Raw genomic sequence first — 20,348 nt, forward strand, 5'->3', positions numbered from 1 at the left:
CCCTGAGCTCCGGCTTAGGGCATATGGCAGTTGTTGAATACTGCTAGACTGGTTTTGGAGTGGAGCAGAGTGACAGGTGGGTAAGGGGAAAGAGGCACTTCTCTGCTGTGAAAGTCCTGAAGGGGGAGGGGTTGTCTTGACTCCACGCAGTAGGTTAGATGCTGCATTTAACTTCCACAGGTCCAGCATCGCTTCTACCCAGCTCTAGAGGCTTGTGCAGACTCCCAGCTGCCCGGTCTCTCCCGATCTGGTGAGACACATCCTGAACGCTACTGTTCACCTCAGCCTGCACGTGCCGGCTGACCCACCCAGCAGGGTGCCAGCAACCTCATGACTGGCAACCTTCTTCACTGCTTCTGAACTGTCTCTTCTACCCCCTGCCACTCAGTCCAACTCCTCAGCTTTGTCTTTAATGATTGGGCCTCCTAGATTGTCATATATAATTGATTCACTTGTTTTTTCAGGCCTTTGTTGAAGAGGGATGACAGGAAGCTTCTGACTATTCTGCCATCTTGGCCCTGCCTCCCTTTGTTATAGGCTTTTTAAGGACAAACCCATGTCTCACTGGACCTTAGGTGTTATCGTAGTGCAAATGTCAAAGTTGGTATTCCATCAGTTAGGAACTATACAAGTAAGAACAGCCTTCTTAGAAATTCCTTTGTACATGGCTTAGGCCAGGTCCAAGTACTTCCCTCTGAGATTTCTCTTCTTCAGTCTTACCTTCTTCATTGATTCCTCTCCTACCTGCTGAATGGGGGGGAAAAATCCAGAAAGCCAACTGGCCAGTCGGAGGTCATTATGATGCCCACTGGGCAGGGGAAGCATCCAGGTGTTTTTGGAGACACAACAGGCTCACGTTTAAGGGTTTGGACTCTGGAGTTAAACCAGATCCAGTCCCATCACTCAACATGCCTATGACTTTGTACAAGGAAACTAACTCATTTGTGTCCTCATCTGCCAGGTATGTGTGATAAAGTCTTCCTTAAATGTGTGTTACGAGGATTACATAAATAATCTATCTAAAGTGTTATCTAAAGGTAGTGCCTGGCACACAGGATTATTCAGGAGATGTTGACTAATCGCTCTTTTGTGTAACTGTTGTCACTGTTAGCTGCTGTTGAGTCAGTTCTGGCTCATGGAGACCCCATTTGTGCAGAGTAGGATTTTCAAGGCTGTGACCTTTCACAAGGATCTCCAGGCTTGTCTTCCTAGGTGCCTCTGAGGGGGTTCGAATGCTAACCTTTCAGCTACAATCGAGCACTTAACCATTTGTGCCACCCAGGGGCTCCATACAGGAGTAATAACCAACTCTTCAGAGGTGCATGGCATTTGATTATTTACAGAAGCTTCCCTATGCTTACTGAGAAGTCCTGGTGGTAAGGTGGTTAAGAGCTCGGCTATTAACCAAAAGGCCATTAGTTTGAATCCCCCAGCCACTCCCTGGAAACCTTATGGAGAAATTCTACTCTGTCCTATAGGGTTGATATGAGTTGGAATTGACTGAACAGCAATTTTTTTTTTTTTTTTGATGGCACTATTTAATCCATACATGAACTTAGGAGATGGGCCCTATTATCCCCATTTTGAAGAAAAATTGAGATTGAGAAAAACCAAAAAAGCTTTCATGGGGTTTTCTAAGAACTACTGTGATGTAAGAGGAGCTCTGGTGGTACAGAGGTTAAAGTGCTAGACCGCTAACCAAAAGGTTGGTGGTTCGAACCCACCAGTCACTCCATCCGTAGAAGAAAGATGGGGCAGTCTGCTTCTGTAAAGGTTACAACAGCCTTGGAAACCCTATGGGGTATTTCCATTCTGTCCTACAGGGTTGCTGTAAGTTGGAATCAACTTGACAGCAGTGGGAATGTAACATAAAAGGGGCCCTGGTGGTGAGATGGTCAAGCCCTCTGCTGCTAACCGAAAGGTCAGTGGTTCAAACCCACCCAGGGGCTCCATGAGAAAAACACTTGTCCATCTCCTTCTGTAATCCCTATAGGGCAGTTCTACTCTGTCACATGGGGTCACTATGAGTCAGAATTGACTCCATGGCACACAATGACAACGAGATAAAAATTGGAAGAGCTGAATTATATTAATGACATCTTCTTGAACTACAAAACTTCCTTTACTTTGCACGCTTAAAATTTTTTTAAACAGTGAATTTTATTATCACCAGTTTATTGAGATTGATCATATTAATTAGAATTTCAAAGTATTTGCTTCATTTAATGAGACAAAGTCAGCCACATTGCATTTCAAAGTTGGCTTAATTAATGATGATATTATGAAAATTAATGCTTTGCCATTATCCATTATGACATCATCAGTGGTAATGATCTGTTTATTGATTGTCTGCAGAAGGCAGCTAAAAGAAACCACATTTTGAAGAGGAGAGGAAAAAACCTAAATGGTTTTCAAGCTCATAAAACTGTTCGCATTTAGGGAATGTCTAATTCTTTAATCAGAGGGAAAACATGTTATATAAAAAAAATCAATATTGCAAAAGTTCAGGGCATATCCAGGCAACTAACATAAAACAATTGATGTGATGAAGCAGTATCGTCCAAGTGTATTCTCCCCAACTGTTCTTTCATTTGGATGTCATTTCTAAGATAAGGGTCTCTTTTGAGGAACTTAAATTGGGGGATTAGGGGAGAAAAGAAGAAAGTCATTTCCAGGGACAAATAGTTTTAAGATATATACTTATAATGTAATACTTATAAAACTCACACACATGTATGCACACACACAAATAGAATGTAATACTCTCATTTAATACAACTGGAAACCAGAATTACAGGCATCAAAATTACACAGCTAAAGAAGGGAGAAGCCAGGACCTCCTAAATGGAAATATTGTTGTAATATTAAAAATGGCATGCCTTGTCAGTAAAAGTCCCTGGATGGTACAAATGATTGACCCACTCAGCCAAGAACCAAAAAGTAGATGGTTTCAGTCCACCCAGAGGCACCTCAGAAGAAAGGCCTGGCAAGCTACTTCTGAAAAATGAGTCACTGAAAACCCTATGGAGCAGAGTTCTACTCTGACACAAATGGGGTCACCATCAGTTGGAAGCTACTCAACTGGTTTAGTTTGCTTTTTGGCAGCAACAGCCCTTCCTGAAGTGGTGGCTAGGAAATATTATCCAATTTTGCCTGCGGCTTAAAAAAAAAAAAAAAAACGGATAATTGAAAAATGTTTATTTATGGAGATATTGATTTGAAAAGATTTTATGTAAATAATTGATGGATAAGGTACTGACTAATTTGCCAACATTCAGCACAGGAAATTAGAAGGCCAGAGCTGGAGAGTGTCTTGTAAACCCTATTTCTCCACAGACACAAAGCTGAAAACATGCATATTTCAGGGAAACATTGAGTCAGGATTAGAAGTTAGATGCCCTGACTCCTCAGATCAACCCTTTCCTCCCATCATATGTCATGGGCATAAACGTAAGTTTGGGAGATCAAAGAAACAAACGGAATGGGTAAGCAAAGACTCTGCTTTCCTTCTAGGGAAAAAAAAAATCAAAATGGTATTAGCATTTTTTCCCCTATTGGAAGGTTCTGAAAACTCGTTAACAACCTGCAATATTCAGATGACACACCCTTTGCTGAAAGTGAAGAAGACTTGAAGTACTTACTGATGAAGATCAAAGACTACAAGCCTTCAACATGGATCACACCTCAACATAAATAAAACAAAATTCCTCACAACTGGACCACTAAGCAACATAAATGGAGAAAATACTGAAGTTGTCAAGAATTTCATTTTACTTGGATCCACAATCAACACCCATGGAAGCAGCAGACAAGAAATCAAACAATGTATTGCTTTGGGCAAATCTGCCAGGAAAGAACTCTTGAAAATGTTAAAAAGATATCACTTTGAGGACTAAGGTGTGCCTGACCCAAGCCATTGTATTTTTAATTGCCTCATATGCATGCGAAAGATAGACAATGAATAAAGAAGACTGAAGAAGAACTGATGCCTTTGAATTATGGTGTTGGCGAAGAATATTGATTACCAAGAATGAATAAATCTGTCTTGGAAGAAGTACAGCCAGAATGCTCCTTAGAAGCTAGAATGGCAAGACATTGTCTCACATACTCTGGACATGTTATCAGGAGGGATCAGTCCTGAAGAAGGACATCATGCTTGGTAAAGTAGAGGGCCAGCGAAAAAGAGGAAGACCCGCCACGAGATCGACTGACACAGTGGCTGCAACAATGAGCTCAAGCATAACAATGATTGTGAGGATGGTGCAGGACCCAACAGTGTTTCGTTCTGTTGTACATGGGGTTGCTATGAGTTGGAATCAATTGACAGCACGTAACAACAACAACTTAGGAATGTTATGACCATTGTATTTTTCGTTGCATTAACCCCAGGTCTTTTTGTCTCTTCTGGCCAGCTCAGCATGTATCCCCATCCAACTCACTACCTTCTGCCAACCATCCTCAAGGGTGAAGCCTCAACCCAACATGGCTTCTCAGAGAAAAAAAAAAAAAATCTGTTCCTTCTAAGTCACTGATGTTTGATTCACTAGCCCCTCCTTCTGTAGCGTGCAAACTGACTCTCAAGGTCTCTTTGTTGGAAAACATAAGATAGTCAACGTCCAAGCCTTCAGTGCTACCCTAAGTAATCCTCAAAACAAAACCAAATCCATGGCCTTTGAGTCTATTCCAATTCATAGAAGCCCTGTAGAACAGAGTAGAATTTCCCCATAGGGTTTCCAAGGCTGTAATCTTTACCTAAACTATAATCTCCCGAGGAGCAGCCGGTGGGTTCGAACCAACCACCTTTTCGTTAGTAGACAGGTGCTTAACCACTACCCCACCAAGGCGCTTTAAACAATCCCCAGAGGTGGAATTATGCCTGTTGTTTATTTTGGGATATCATTTTACTGACCATTGATACGACAGTCTGAAATATGTGTACTGGTTGTCATGGGGAAACCCTGGTGGCATAGTAGTTAAGTGCTACGGCTGCTAACCAAAAGGTCAGCAGTTCGAATCCGCCAGGCACTCCTTGGAAACTCTATGGGGCAGTTCTACTCTGTCCTATAGAGTCGCTATGAGTCGGAATCGGCTCAACAGCAGTGGGTTTGGTTTGGTTTGGGTTGTCATGTGGTCATTCCAACTCATGGCAACCCCATGTGTGTCAGAACACAACTGTGCTCCATAGGGTTTTCAGTGGCTCGTTTTTTGGAAGTAGATTGCCAAGGCTTTCTTCTGAGGTACCTTTGGGTGGACTCAAATTTACAAACTTTCAGTTAGCAACCAAGCACATTTACTATCTGTACCACCCAAAGATGCCTAACAGATCTATAAACTGAAAACCAAACCTGCTGCTGTTGAGTTGATTCTGACTCATAGTGACCCCAAACCCTGACGGCCTAGTGGTTAAGAGATATGTCTGCTAAACAAAAGGTCAGCAGTGCAAATCCACCAGGCACTCCTTGGAAACTGTATGGAGCAGTTCTACTCTGTCCTACAGGGTCGCTATGAGTTGGAACACGCCTATAGAACTTAAAATTTTCAATGATAAAAGTTTCAGTTTCTCAAAAGATCTTAAAATATAATAGAATAAATAAATACATCACTTTCGATGGCCTAGCTGAATATCACCCAGGGGTCTGAGCTATGGACTGGATTCAAAGTGACAACAGTTCCAATTAACCAGTGAGTTGTGGAGAAGAGGCTGTGAGAAGAGCTCTTTGGCACAATGATTCTCAGCTCTACAGAGGTACCCAGGGCCTTCTGCACTCTGTAGAGGCAGGACACTGTCTGTCTCATCATCAGTGTCCTTAGCCCTTCACAGTGATAGGCTCACAGTAAAAAAAAGTCAACTCAACTCTGACTCATAGTGACTCCATGTGTGTCAGAGTAGAACTGAGCTCCGTAGGATTTTCAATGACTGATGTTTCAGAAGTAGATTGCCAGGTCTTTCTTCAGAAGTGACTCGACAAAAAAAAAAAAAATACCCATTGCCATCGGGTCGGTTCCGACTCATAGTGACCCTATAGAACAGAGTAGAACTGCCCTATAGAGTTTCCAAGGAGTGCCTGGTGGATTCAAACTGCTGACATTTTGGTTAGCAGCTATAGAAGTTAACCACTACACCATCAGCTTTCCCAAGTGACTGCAGGTGGTTTCAAACTTCCAACCTTTCAAAATACCTGCTGTATAAATCAGAATCTCACCTTAACAGTCTGAAAAACACAGATTCCTGGTATCTTCTTGAGAACTACTAAAAGAGAGTCTCCTCGAGAATGTAATTTTTAATAGTTCCATAGATAATACAATGTCCAACCAGTGCTGAGAATCATGATTTTGAGGACATGCCACCCTGGACAGACCAAATTTTTCTCATTTTAGAAGCCAGATGCCACCAATCCTGATTAATAAGCATGAGAATTCTAGGGGAAAAGGGCAAGGGAGATAATGGCCAGTTTCCCTCCCTTTCCTCAAATATTTTTATTTGATGAATAATACCAAAAGTTTAACTAAGGTGTCCCATTCATTGAAATCTACATGGAGGAGTCTACACATTTGAAAAGTCAACCAGCTCCAAGCTATAATCAACAGTAATGGCAATGATACCTAACGGCTGTGTAGCATTTTATTCAGTGAAACCCGTGAGATCGGGACCTTGACAGGACTGCCTTGTTTTTCTGGGTCACACAATTTTTCCACCTTTGATGGGATGCAATCTTACAGCTTTTCTATCCCTCTCTATTAATGGAAAATATTTGAGTTTTCCTTCTCCGACAGATTCCTGCCTTACACAGGTTCTGGCTCACAGTAAGGTTTTCCTGTATTTCACAATCATTTTCACAAGCTTTGTAAAAATATTCCACCCAAACAACAATCGCAGTGGCAGGAATCATCATTATCCTCGAAATGTGAGGAAAGTCATCTCAAAATGTTGCATTATTCAGAAATGTTTTATAGCAAGTGAGATAATTCCAATTCAAACTCATCCAAGCAAAGGAGAATGTATTGGTGTCAGACTCTACATCCTGGACAGGCAGAATTAGAAGAATAGTGGTTCTCCTGGTTCCAGGACTTGAAGCGCATTTCCCCTCTTCTTGTCTCCTCTCCTCAATCTCAGGCTGGAACAGAAATCAGCAAAGAAGAACCAAATGGAGCACTAGGAATCCCAGAGAATCTGAAGTACAAGAAACGCAGTGAAGAAAGTATTTCAAACAGGTGGAGAATCTAATCCATCAAAGACTGCTGAAAGGCCAGGTGAGATGAGTGTTAAAAACAGGTCATTCAAACATCATGGTTATCTTGACAAGGGTTGTTTCAGTGACTGGGGAGGAGATTAAACCTGAATATTGTGGTTTTTAAGAGAATGGAAAGAAAGGATTTGAAGACAGCAAGAGGTCTGTCAAATTTTTCAGGGACTTTTTTTTTCCCCCCCAAAGAGGTACAGAAAATAAAGATGGTCAGTAGCTAAAAAAGGGGTTGTGGGGTCAAAAGGTTTTTTTATGCATTTTATTTTTGTGATTTTTGTTTTTGATTGTTGTTGTTCATGTTAGTTGCCTTTGAGTTGGCTCTGATTCATGGCTAGCTAATGTATAACAGAAGGAAACACTGTCCAGTCCTGTACCAACTCCATGATCATTGGCATGTTTGAGTCTGTTGTGGTGACTGTTGTGTCAATTCATCTCACTGAAGGTTTCCCTCATTTTAGTGGACCCTCTACTTTACCAAACATAATGTCCTTCTCTAACTCTTAGTCTTTCCTGATGACGTGTCCAAAGTAAGCAACCAGAAGTCTTACCATCCTCACTTCTAAAGAGCATTCTGGTTGTATTTCTTCTAAGAGTTGTGATTTTAAGATGGGAGAAATGACAGCATGTACGTACCCTGATTTCAGTGATGCAGTGAAGACATAAAAATTGATGAGACAGGAGAAAAGAGAGGGGAGAATTACTGGGGCAAAGTGCTTGCATTAGTGAGCGGATACAAGATGTATGCTCAAGTAAAGACTTGGCTTCAGACAGGTGCCAGCAAGGCACCCGGGACCTAGAGGTCAGTAGGCAGGAAATGAAGTGGGGGTTTCAGTGGACGTTAACTTTTGATTGCTTCTGATTCCTCAGGAAAAGAAGGTTACCACCTGAGAGCAAAGATGATAGGGGAGGTGCTGGGAATTGGGGAGAGAGGTAGAGGTATTAAATAGTCCAAGACGTGGTAAGGGGTAGGACAATGCTGTACTGTTAACATTAAGTCTTCCTTTGTGTTGTTGATGGAAACCCTGGAGGCGTAGTGGTTCAGAGCTACAGCTGGTAACCAAAAGGTCAAGAGTTCAAATCCACCAGGCGCTTCTTGGAAAATCTATAGGGCAGTTCTACTCTGTCCTATTGGGTTGCTGTGAGTAGGAATGACTCGACGGCAATGGGTTTGGTTTTGTGTATGTGTGTGTGTTGTTGTTAGTTGCCATAGAGTTGGCTCCAACTCCTGGTGACCTTACGTACAACAGAACAAAATGTTGCCAGGTCCTGCAATCGGACAATATTCTCTTGTGACCCACAGAGTTTTCATTGGCTAATTTTGGGAAGGAGATTGTCTGGTCTTTCTTCCTAGTCCGTTTTGCTCTGGAAGCTCCACTAAAACCTGTTTACCATGGGTGACCCGGTTGGTATTTGAAATACCGGCAGCATAGCTTCCAGCATCATAGCAACATGCAAGCCACCACAGTCTGACAGACAGGTGGTGGAAATCTTCCTTAGTGATAAAACCCAGAAACCCAGTGCCGTCAAGTTGATTCCGACTCATAGTGACCCTATAGTGAATTGAAATGAGACTAGTCAAGAATTTGGGGATTTTCTTTAGTCTTACTCAATTGTGCACGTGTAGGCGTAAAGGCGATGCAGTGCTGGGTCTAGCTAGTTTGAGATTTCGCCAGGCACATGATAAAGAGGCAGGTGAGCCTGGCTGTCTTTTAACACCCCGTATGGCTTTCAGGATGTAATCTCCTAGGCTGTAGGCACAAAAATGAGCCCTGGTTGTGCAGTGGTTAAAGTGATTGACCGAAAGGTTAGCAGTTCAAAACTATCAGTGGCTACACGGGAGAAAGATGTGGCAGTCCATTTCTGTAGACATTTATAGCCTTGGAAACCCTATAGGGTCACTATGAGTCAGAATCAACTCGATGGCGGTGGGTTTAGGCACAAAAAGTGACTTTCAGGAATGGAGGATCCATGAGCCTGGAGTTCTAACTGTGAACACCCCATGCTTCTTTTTTTCTCTTTCTTGAGGCTAACGGCTTCATGCCAGGGCTTCAAACTGTTTAGTTCCAGTTTTGAACCCCGGCTAATAATTCGCATTTCTAAAAAGTTCCAAGGTAGTTATACATAAGAGTCACCTCTGTATTGTATTAAAATGTAGATTCTGATTCAGTATACCTGGGGTAGAAATGCAAATTCTCAGAAGGGAGCTTGTTAGAAATGCAAATTATCAGCAGGGATTTGAACCAGAACGAAATGGTTGGAAGCCCTGCTTCATTCCCTTCATTCAAAAATCATGTTGATTCCCACTCACAGCAACCCTATATAAGTCTTCACAAAAGTAGGAACTCAGCATGGGTTTCCTTCATTTCTTCTGGGATCTTCTAAAAAGAATCCAGTGAAATGTTTTATATACTTTGGACACTTCCCAACCTCTGAATGGGTAAGTTGGGCTTTTCATCAAAGCCTCATCCATCTCTAATTTCGTTATATGGTGATTACATGGGCTGCATAAGGAAAATGAAGCAGAGAATTCCTGCCATGTAATTATATTTTAAAAGCCAAATCATAGCAGCTACGTTTATTAGCATTAACAATTAGCAGACCTCTTAACTTTGGCTGTGATAAAGAAATCCCTTGTAATGATTTTATAGTGGTGGTTTTACCTATCTGTCATAGTAACATGAATAAAATAATTAATGTCAAAGGGAGTTGGTGCAGGCATTCCTCATTACAAAACATACACAGGATAGGAAACAATAATCTGACAGGTAGTCACAGAAACCACCACCTGTGGTTCTTTGTTCACTACTTTAGATCCTTTACGTTTCTAATAAATTCCTTGATTGACTGAAACACATTCTTTGAGGGTGGGATTTGTGTATTATGCTAAGAATCATAGGATTTTGATGTTGAGAAGGGTCCTAAAATTATCTCAGCAGCTGCAAATTCAGAAGCCACAGGGGCTAAGGAGCTAATATGATGAAACTGCTGGGCAAGGATGAGGCAATCTGGAAGATACAAACTGAGTCAAGAGAAAACAACAGCTAGTGATATCCACACTATGATGTCCCACGAAGGAAGGCAGGTCCTCTAACGTGTATTAATATGTTAATACATATTTTATTTTGACAAATGCTTTTATATAACATTTTTGATACTTGAAAACCAGCACACACATACACACACACACCTTGACAAGGCTAAATAAAGCAAATACATATTTAAGAGGATTTTGGTCCTTCAGCTACCAGTTTTGAACTCTTGATTTAGTCCAGTGGAGGGTAACTGAGTCCTAAAGAAAGGTGATGACTCTGATTTATCCAGTGATACTCCAAAAGATAAAAGGCAATGTTAAATAAATTCTAGACCTCTTTTGTCTCTCAATCTAGGGCTGTGTTCTTATACTATAAAAATTATCCCAACGTTGTTCTTAGGTGTTCAAGTAATTTTGTTCAATTATTCTAGCTCAACCTCTTAATTTTTTATTTTTTTCAGATATAATGGTTGAGTCCCATGGAATCTAAGTGACTTTCCCATGGAGGCACACATGATGAGAAAAGAGCTAAGTATAAGGATCCCTGGTGCTGCAATGGTTCAAGTGCTTGATTGCTAAATGACAGGTCAGCTGTTCAAATCCAGCAGCCACTCCTCAGGAGAAAGATGTGGCAGTGTGCTTCCATAAAGATTACAGCCTTGGAAACCCTATAAGGCAGTTCTACCCTATCCTATAGGGTTGCTATGAGTTGGAATTGACTTGATGACAGTGGGTTTGGTTTATCATTTTTGTCAAGGAGTTCTGGTGGTGCAGTTGTTAAATGCTCAGCTGCTAACTGAAAGGTCAGAGGTTCCAACCCGCCAGCTGTTCTATGAGAGAAAGACGTGGCAGTCTGCTTCCATAAAGACTTCAGCCTTGGAAATCCTATGGCAGTTCTACTCCGTCCTCCAGGGTCACTATGAGCTGGAATCAACTCAAGAGCAACAGGTAATGTGTAGAGCTAAGTACAGAAGCTGGCCTACGATTCTTTTACTCTCTCATTGTATCATCCACTCGGGACAATGATGCCTGAATATCAGGAGTCAATGCTTTGGGATGAGCTTAAGTTCTTTTCATGCTGAAGCTCAGGCCATGAGACCAGGAGCCATACACCGTGTTTGCAGGCAGGTGAGGCCTTTGACCAGGCACACCTGTGCACTCACACAAGGCCCTGTAAGGCAGTCCCCCATTAGAACATCCAACTTATGGACACTCCTACTTGCCTTTTAAGGTTATGTAAATTTGCCCTCACTTCGAAATGACTGAACTCCTACATTACTTTAGTGCAAGAAAAGGTGCAAAACCTTTTCAATGATTTAAAAGTTGCACATGTAGCAAGTGAAGGTAATTGTGGTGAAGAATTTGTGTTTTGCTAATGGAAAGCTTGGTGGTTCAAACCCACCAGCGACTCCTTGGAAGAAAGAGCTGGCAATCTGCTCCCATGAAGATTATAGCCTAGGAAACCATGTAGGGCAATTCTACTCTGTCACATGGGGTGACCATGAGTCAAAATTGACTTAATGATACCTAACAACAACAACAGTATATATCTTATGGGCCATTAAATGGGATGGCTATGGCTGCTTTTAAGAGGATGGATCCAGGAGAGAGACGTGTGATGGAATGGAGAAGGATAGGAATGAGGACAAGGCAATCACAAGGAGATAAGTAAAAAAGGCAGGAAAGACCAGAATTAGGGTAACAGAAATGAGACTGATGAGGATGGGATTAGTTTATTGCTCTGATTTTTTTTATAACTCTTCCCAGAATGCTCCTTAGAAGGATGGTGAAACTTCATCTTGCTTACTTTGAACATATCATCAGGAAAGACCAATCACTAGAAAATGACATCATGGTTGGTAGAGGGTCAGTGAAAATGAGGGAAACCCTCAATGAGATGGATTAATACAATAGCGAGAACAATGAACTCAAACATACCAACAATCAAGAAGACGGTACAGGACTGGGCAATTGTTCGTTCTCTTATACATAAGGTTGCCGTGAGCTGGAGCTGACTCTACGGCAACTAGCAACAATAACAACTTCCCTTCCCCGGGATCCCTTCCCATCACTGCCATTCTACATTCAATACTTCTCAAGAACCACTTGGACCACATCCTGGCTCTGCATCTCTTTTGAACTTTGTTGTGGCTTGCACTTAACTTGCACTTGCTCTGATGCTGTCTTGTAATCTAACCCTTGTTCCTTTATTAGCAATACCCCTTGAGCAACCAGCTTGGCCTTTCCTAGGAGGCAGCCCAGGATTCCAGGGCAGCCTCCTGAAAAGCTGTTGGACATAGCCTCAGCTTGAGCTATAACTTGAAGACAGACACTGTATCTCAGACTTACTTAAGTGAGGTGTCCAACTCTCTAAATCAGAGTGACTTACCACCAAGAGACCAGGCTTTGCTTTGGAACCATTCCCATACTGAATAAATCAAGTTAGCAATCATTGTTTCCGTAGAGAAAGACAACTTGCAGTCTTGACAAAGTTGAGCCTTGGATCCACAGCCCTCTATCAGAGTTCTCTCTGTCCTCATCTTCAATCTCCTTTTACAGCTATCCATTTGTCACTCTCCATGCTCCCATCTCTGTACTTGGAAAAATGGAGAGAACATAATCTTTAGAGACAAAAAGGCCTGGCATGGATTCCAGCTTAACCACCACCCACATGGACTTGGAAACTTGGTGGTACAGTGGTTAATAGCTGGGCTGCTAACTAAAAGGTCAGCAGTTGGAATCCACTAGCCACCCCTTGGAAACCCAATAGTGCAGTTCTACTCCATTCTATAAGTTCATTACGAGTTGGAATCAACTTGATGTCAAAGGGTTTTTTTTTTTTTTTTAACATGACTTCGGACAATATTATTCTCAAACTTCATTAAATGTAGGAGGCAGCAGATGTAGTACTGCGTGCTTATTTTGTAAAGTACATGAGCCTAACTCTGCAAGGTATCACACACATTAAAATTGTTTAATTGGATGATTACATTTAAATTTATTTTTCTGTTTTTTCCTCTGATCCCCACCTTTTTTTCACCCTTTTTCATTCTGTGGTATCTCCCTTCTCTCTGCATCTCCTTTGGATTGTCATTCTGTCTCTTCCTGATGGCCTTAGTTCACACACTGCATGTCCTCTCTTTTTTTTGTCTTCTTCCTCCTGCCGTCGCTCTCCGTGAATGATTACTCCTGGCTCCTGGCCTTTCCTTCCTTCCTTCGTTCCTCTTTTTTTCCTCTTATTTCTAAGCACACTGCTTTATTTCTCTCTCCTTGGTCAGTGTGTGTGTCCCTTCATCTCTCTCTATCTTTTGTCAAGCTCTCTCTCTCTCACGTTGATCTTTCAACATGTCTCCCTCTTGGTGGTGCCTGCCTCTGCCTCTTCCCTTTGATACTCCTTCGTCCCTCCACTGTCTGACTTTTATACTCCCCATCCTGTTCCTCTCTGTTCATTGGACTCTTACTACCTTTCACTGTTCACCCCTCTCCATTTACCTTTCCTCTTCCTCATTCCTCTTCCCTTCAAACTTATCCCCTAGTTTTTCACACTGAAAATATGCTTGTAAACTTGGGGTTGTGCTATTTGAGGAAAGACCTGTTATGTTTCCTTCGGTTTTTTTTGACCTTGGCTTCCCCTTGGATGATCTACACGCTACTGTTCCATTTGCATGAGTCCAGTCTCTTTTGGTTTGATGCCTGTGCTCCACAACACTGCTCCTGAGTGCTATTTCATATTTTATGCACTATGAGTAACACCCAGAAACTCACAATCTTTCATTGCAATGTAGCAGCTGACACAAATAGAATTTTTTTTTTTTTTAACAAAAGGAAACAAGGCTGAAAACAAGCCACTGTTGAATTAATAACAAAAAGCCAACAATCTTGTGGGAGAAGCATGAAAACTTGCAGATTTAGAATTACAAACTATTCACTGTGTGCCTTCTAGATGGAGGTCACTCATTTAACCCATTATCAACCTCAGTTTTTACAAGAAAAGACTGACACTCAGGGAGAAGTGCTTTTTCCAAAATTTTAATGAGGCCAAATGAAGAAGTAAGAATTCAAATCCAGAGCTTCAGCGCTCCCCTCTGAGTAGGCTGGACTAACTGGAAGGCAACCACTCTTGCTGAAACAAATATAAAGATTAAGAATTGCTGTCTAGTAGATTCCAACTCATGGCAACTCCATGTATTGCAGAGTAGAACTGTGCCCCATAGGGTTTTCATGGCTGTGATCTTTCAGAAGCACATCACCAGGTTTTTCTTGCATGTCACTGCTGAGTGGGTTTGAACTGCCAACCTTTCGGTTAGTAGTCCAGTGCTCATCAGTTTGTGCTATCCAGGGACTCAGGTGATGACTTAGTAGTCCTGAAATTATCAAGCTTTTCTGATATCCTTCCAATTGTCGTGTGATTTCCTCTCAGTAAGGGTGAACCTTAAGATATTGAGTCCTTATCAAAAGACTGTTATCCTTTTTAACCCAAAAGATAGTCTCCCTTTCAATAGTAACAACCACTAAGGTTGAGGAAATTAGTTTGTAAACCTTTAAATAAATAAAACATAAAGCTGACTGTACCTACACACATTAATCTCACCATATTTATGAAGATTGTCAATTGAGATCTATGTCTCCTTCCTTCCTCCTCCCTTCCTTTATTCTTTCCTCCCTCCCTCCCTCCTTTCCTTCCTTCCTTCTTTCCTTCAGCTCTTAAAGGGGCATATGTTCATGTCTTTTATGACGTACCTGCTGGGTTGGTGTTAGTACCTGGGACAGGTCTCTGAAGAAGAAGATTTAGACTTTTCGCTTTCATCCAATCCCCTCCCCTTCAGTCTTTCCCAGAAGGAACAAATACAAGGGTTGACAATAAGATTAAAGGATCCTGATTTGGTGACATTTAGAGTAACCAGGGTCTCAATAATTTAAAAGAGGATGTATATGGGTGAGGCTTTAGCTTTAAAGAGTGAAACGTTGCAAACCTGGCTTCTGGGGAGTGGAATGCATGTTGAGTCTCTCCTACTTCTGCCTTTCTTCCATGCTGCCAGCCAAAGTGGAACACATTCCCCAATTTTTGGTTTGGGCTTCTTGAACTTAAGAAGGATAATGCTTTCCTGGGTTCCCTTGACATACATTTTAAAAATACTTGGTAACTCATAACAAGGTACAGAAATGAGAAAGAAGGATTGCAATCACATGTGGAAGGAACTTAGAAGATTATATAAAAAGACTCATGGATATTAGAATTAAACCATTAACTCCAACTTCAAGGAAACTGGGAGACTGGAGAGTAGAGCAGAGAGCAGACAAGCTGGATTTTGAGGGGTGGTAGACAAGCCTATGACTGAAGCCTGGGTCTGATGAGGACGGAGCTGAGTGCCTGTCTTGCCATATGCAACTGCACACACAGGGACTTTCCAGGACAAAGACAGGGAGACTCTGCCCCTCTGGTGTCTGGGATTGAGCAAAAGCTATTCAGAAGATTGGAACTGACTTGTTTATTTTTAGTTTGTAAAAGGTTTGTTTGATTGCTTTTTTGTTTATTTTAGGAAGATGTACCAGGTAGTAACCATAGATCGAGAATTCCTTATATTCTTTTAGTTAAACCTCCTGTTATAACTTTATGTTAAAATTTCTTTATAGGGGGAATCATGGTATGTCATTAGTCCAATATTTTATCTATTTTCAAATAAACCTGTGAGAGTCTGTGCAAAATGATGTGGGGCTGTCATCATCTCAGTGATGTGGGCCTTGAGCAGTTTTGTTTGCACCAGCGCGATCCTCCAAGTGATGAGCTGAGATGAGAAGACAACATTATTCACCGAGAAAGAGTGAAGATGCAGGGTTCATGGGTAAGCATGCGATTGGAGTGTCTAGGAGTGGATGAGGAAAACATCCAAGGTCAGATAGAATCCTGGAAGAAAGGCGTTTTGCTGGTAAAGACCTTCCATCTACTCACTATGGTCACAACCACTAGCCTAGATTGAAGAGTTGCCTATATACTTAGAAAAGGCTTAAAAACTCCTTGTTGTCAGGTCAATTCTGACTCATAGTGATCCTATAGGACAGAGTAGAGCTGTCCCACAGAATTTCCAAGGTTGTAAATCTTTACAGAAGCAGACTGCCACATCTTACTCCCATGGAGCAACTAGTGGGTTTGGAGCCACTGGTGGGTTTGAACCACCGACCTTCAGTTAGCAGCCGAGTGCTTAACCACTATGCAACCAGGACTACTGTTTTTTTTTTTTTTTTAGAGATGGCTAAACCAGGCAAAATCACTTTAAAAATAACAATTTACAACTCAACTTTTAGCATCAAACCTGAACCTGGACTATGTGTGAAATACAAGGATTTATTTGGCTCAAGGTAAAAAATGACCCAATTCTTTGATCCCAAGTCCATCTTTCCTAAACCCATTGGTCCCTGCTTTGACATATAATGGTTATAAGCCCTCTTGCTATATCAGTATTTTGGGGAAACAGAAGTCAACAACAGGATTCCACACATTTTGCAACAGAGATGCAAAATATTTTTAGAAATACCAGAAGTCCTTTCATCCCAAGCCTGGCCTTGACCCACAACTGTTTCTTCCCTTCATTTGTGGATGAGAGGAGATGGGGCCTTTGGGATCATTCAGAAGTTGGCATGGGGCTGATTTTTCTGGCCGAGGAATACACTTCTCTCTCTTCCTTGGACTTTAGTTCAGAGCACTTTGAAATTTGCCTCTGAAGAACATCCTCTCCCTTTGAGTTATTTTGGTTTTCACGTCTGTAAAATACAGGGTGTTACACATTGTGGATGATGAGGTCACTTTCTATCTTTCTGATTCTACAAATGCAAAAGTATTTTGCTTGGGAAAATTTATAGTCTTCCCAGGGAGGTGGTAGCAGGATGTATGAGAGAAGTTACGTCTCCAATTAGGATTTGACAAATCACTGAATGAAAGAAACAAAATGACATCCATGCCCTGAACGGATGAAATTTGAATCTTAAGATTTTTTTTTTCCCATTTCTCATCTCTAAAAGATTGATCTTCCACTAAAATAGGTATTGATCAGGAGGTTGACTAGGATGTATGATTCTCTAGATTGCATTCTTGTCTTTTTTGCCTTAGAGAGACCAAAAGATGGGGGAAAAAAAAAAAACCCATCTCAGGGAATATCAGATGGTGATGGTAAAATCTGAGAGATGCTGACTCTTTATCCATATTCTACACAGGAGTAATCCCAGGAAAGAGGTACATTGGTGACACTGTGTACAATGCATAAGTTGGCCAAGCTCTTTGGTTCCACCTCTAAAGCTGGCCTTGGTCTGCCAGGGTCCAAGGAAGCTGCAGGGAAAAAGGTATTCATCCATTAGGACTCTCCTTTCCCTGCCCTCTGAGCCTTTCAAACAAAGCCTTGCATTATATTACCGTGAAATTTGGCCTTTGACTGTTTCAGACCAAGTTTGTCTGTAAGTAGACCTTCAGTGTGCACATATCTGAGAGCTTCATCCTTCCCCTATAAACCCCAGATTTTTCTTGATTCCATAATTTACTCTCTCCTTTGAATCACAAATAGAACTCTCATTTCTCACTCAGACAGAAGCTCTGTCTTGCATCCAGCCTACCACCAAGCAGTGCCTCCCAGGATCCCTGCCTAGTAGTCTGGTTGTCCCAGGTCCTACAGTCCTACTGGGCAGAGTGGGTCCTGTGTTAAATTAAACTGACCTTCCCACACAGAATCAATGGGATACTACCTGCCTAGCAGTAACTAAAATCTCAGCCCAGCCATTCCTGCTGTCAAAGCCTTCACTCAGTGGGTTATACCCTTCAGAGCCACATCAGCCTCTACCAATTACTCAGATTCCACTGGTTACTATAATTCATTAAGTTGGCCAGGTCTTTGAGAGTCAGCCTTATGGTAGGGCCTGGCCTCAAATACTGGTCCATTATACCCAACAAAACACGCATGTACTTGCAAAAACCTTGTTTTTTCTCCACTTGTCATGATTATTGAGTCTATAGGGATGGCAGTCTCAGCACGTAAATGTAGATATCCTTTATCTCCTTTAACCTTCCTCCCAGTGAGTTATCATGACAGAATTCTGCATAATGTCATATCAGTCTCTCTTGGCATGTGCCACCATAGTTTTTAGAAATACTACATATGATGACCATGGGACTATGGAACTAATGATAAGTAGTCTCAAACCTTAAAAGCTATGGAAGGTCTCCAGAAATCACTAGCCAATCTATGAACTCTTCTACTTGTATGCCTTCCCAGCTGGCCATCAAGGATTAAATTGTCCCTTCTACGCCTGAGCCCAAAATTCTCAACCTCAGGTGAAGAACCAAGAGATGGTCCCTAAATGGAAAGCCACGACTCTTCACACTAATGAATGCCACTTGCCTTTCCTTCAACTCCACAAATATTTATCTGTCTCCTACAAATACTTCAGGCAAAAGATTAGGCCAGAGAATATTACAATGATTGGGGTTTATCCTTAAAGAATTAAGAATCTAAAATCATTGGATCTAAATTTGAAGAGACATCAAGGCCAGCTTCTTCATAGCTGTACATAGAACATGCCCTCCATGCCTTTTATGTCAAATGTATTGTGGTTGTTGTTAGTTGCCAATGAGTTGACTTTGACTCATGGTGACCCCATGTACAACAGAATAAAATGTCGCCTAGTCCTGCACCATCTTCAGGATCATTGGTACACCTGAGTCCATTGTTGCAGCCAGTGTATATTTTGAGTGCCTTCCAACCTAGGGGATTCATCGTCCAGCATTATCTTGGACAATATTCTGATGTAATGCATAAGGTTTTCATTGGCTTCTTTTCGTAAGTAGATTTCTTAGGCCCATTAGTCTGGAAGCTCCACTGAAACCCGGCTATCATGTGTAACCCTTCTGGTATTTGAAATACTAATGGCAGTTTCCAGCATCGTAGAAACATGCATGTCACCACAGTACAACAAACTGACAGACGGATGGTGCATCCAATATTTGTCCAGTGTAAATATACTGTGCAATGGATGGCCCAATGTAGGCTCTTTGCATTGAATTTCTAAGCTATGTTTTTGCCTACCACAAGACACCTTCTAGCCCTAATGCCATCAACTTTTGAGCTTGCAAAGTCCTGTCTGATGCTGTAGGTGCCTTTGAGCATTATTGCCAAGGGATAAGAAGATTGCATTGAAGTGTTCTTACTGAGTATTAGGGTTAGAGGCAGAGGATGAGGGCTCTTCCCAGTCCTGCTTCTCACATCCCTTAACTATGAGACCTTGGTTAATGATGTCATTTCCTTGGACTTGTTTTCTGAACTATAACTTCAGAATAAAACACCTTTCTCGCAGAGCTATTTTGAAGATCAATGAAGGAATATGGTTGAAGGCACTCTGAAAATTCTACAATGCAGTCAGCAAATTAATTACATGACAAAGTAATCTTGTGTTAAATTGCATTTAAGTTTCTGCTTCAGCCACGAAACTGTGAGCCCCTTAAGTAACGTTATTATTTTATTCGTCAGCACATAACCAACACTTAGACAGTATCTGGCACAGTAAATATTAATTGCATAGATTTATAAATTCAACTAGCATTTACTATATATCATCTATGTCCCAGTCATTATGAACAGCCAGTAAATGTTTATCAAATAATATGATGCAACTGGTGGAATTTTGTGGGACTTTTGAAGGAAACAGGTGAGAAGAGAAGTTTGGGCTTTCTGATGAGTGGACATTGATTTACAATTCCATCTTTGATCTTTTCTGTTTTCTGACACTGGAATTCATCCTTCTCAAGCTGGGTATGTCTGGTACACAGGCAGCTCCACTTTATGATTTTGGTGCCATCGTTGAGATCCAGGCATCCCTGATATTTTTCTGGCAGCAACTAGATGCCCTAGTTCTGACAACTGAGCCTCTGCCCCAATTTCTGAGCCCCAGCTATGCCCACGGATCCTGAATATTTTACAGTTTTGCTGCTTTGGGTTTTATTCTCAATTTTCCATTCTAAGAACATGCTAATACACCTACTAATATATAGGTTGGTTTTACTATTTCTTGTTCCAGTTAAGATGCAGACATCT

This window comes from Loxodonta africana, chromosome 14 (genome assembly GCF_030014295.1).
Source record: "Loxodonta africana isolate mLoxAfr1 chromosome 14, mLoxAfr1.hap2, whole genome shotgun sequence".
Classification (NCBI taxonomy): Eukaryota; Metazoa; Chordata; class Mammalia; order Proboscidea; family Elephantidae; genus Loxodonta; species Loxodonta africana.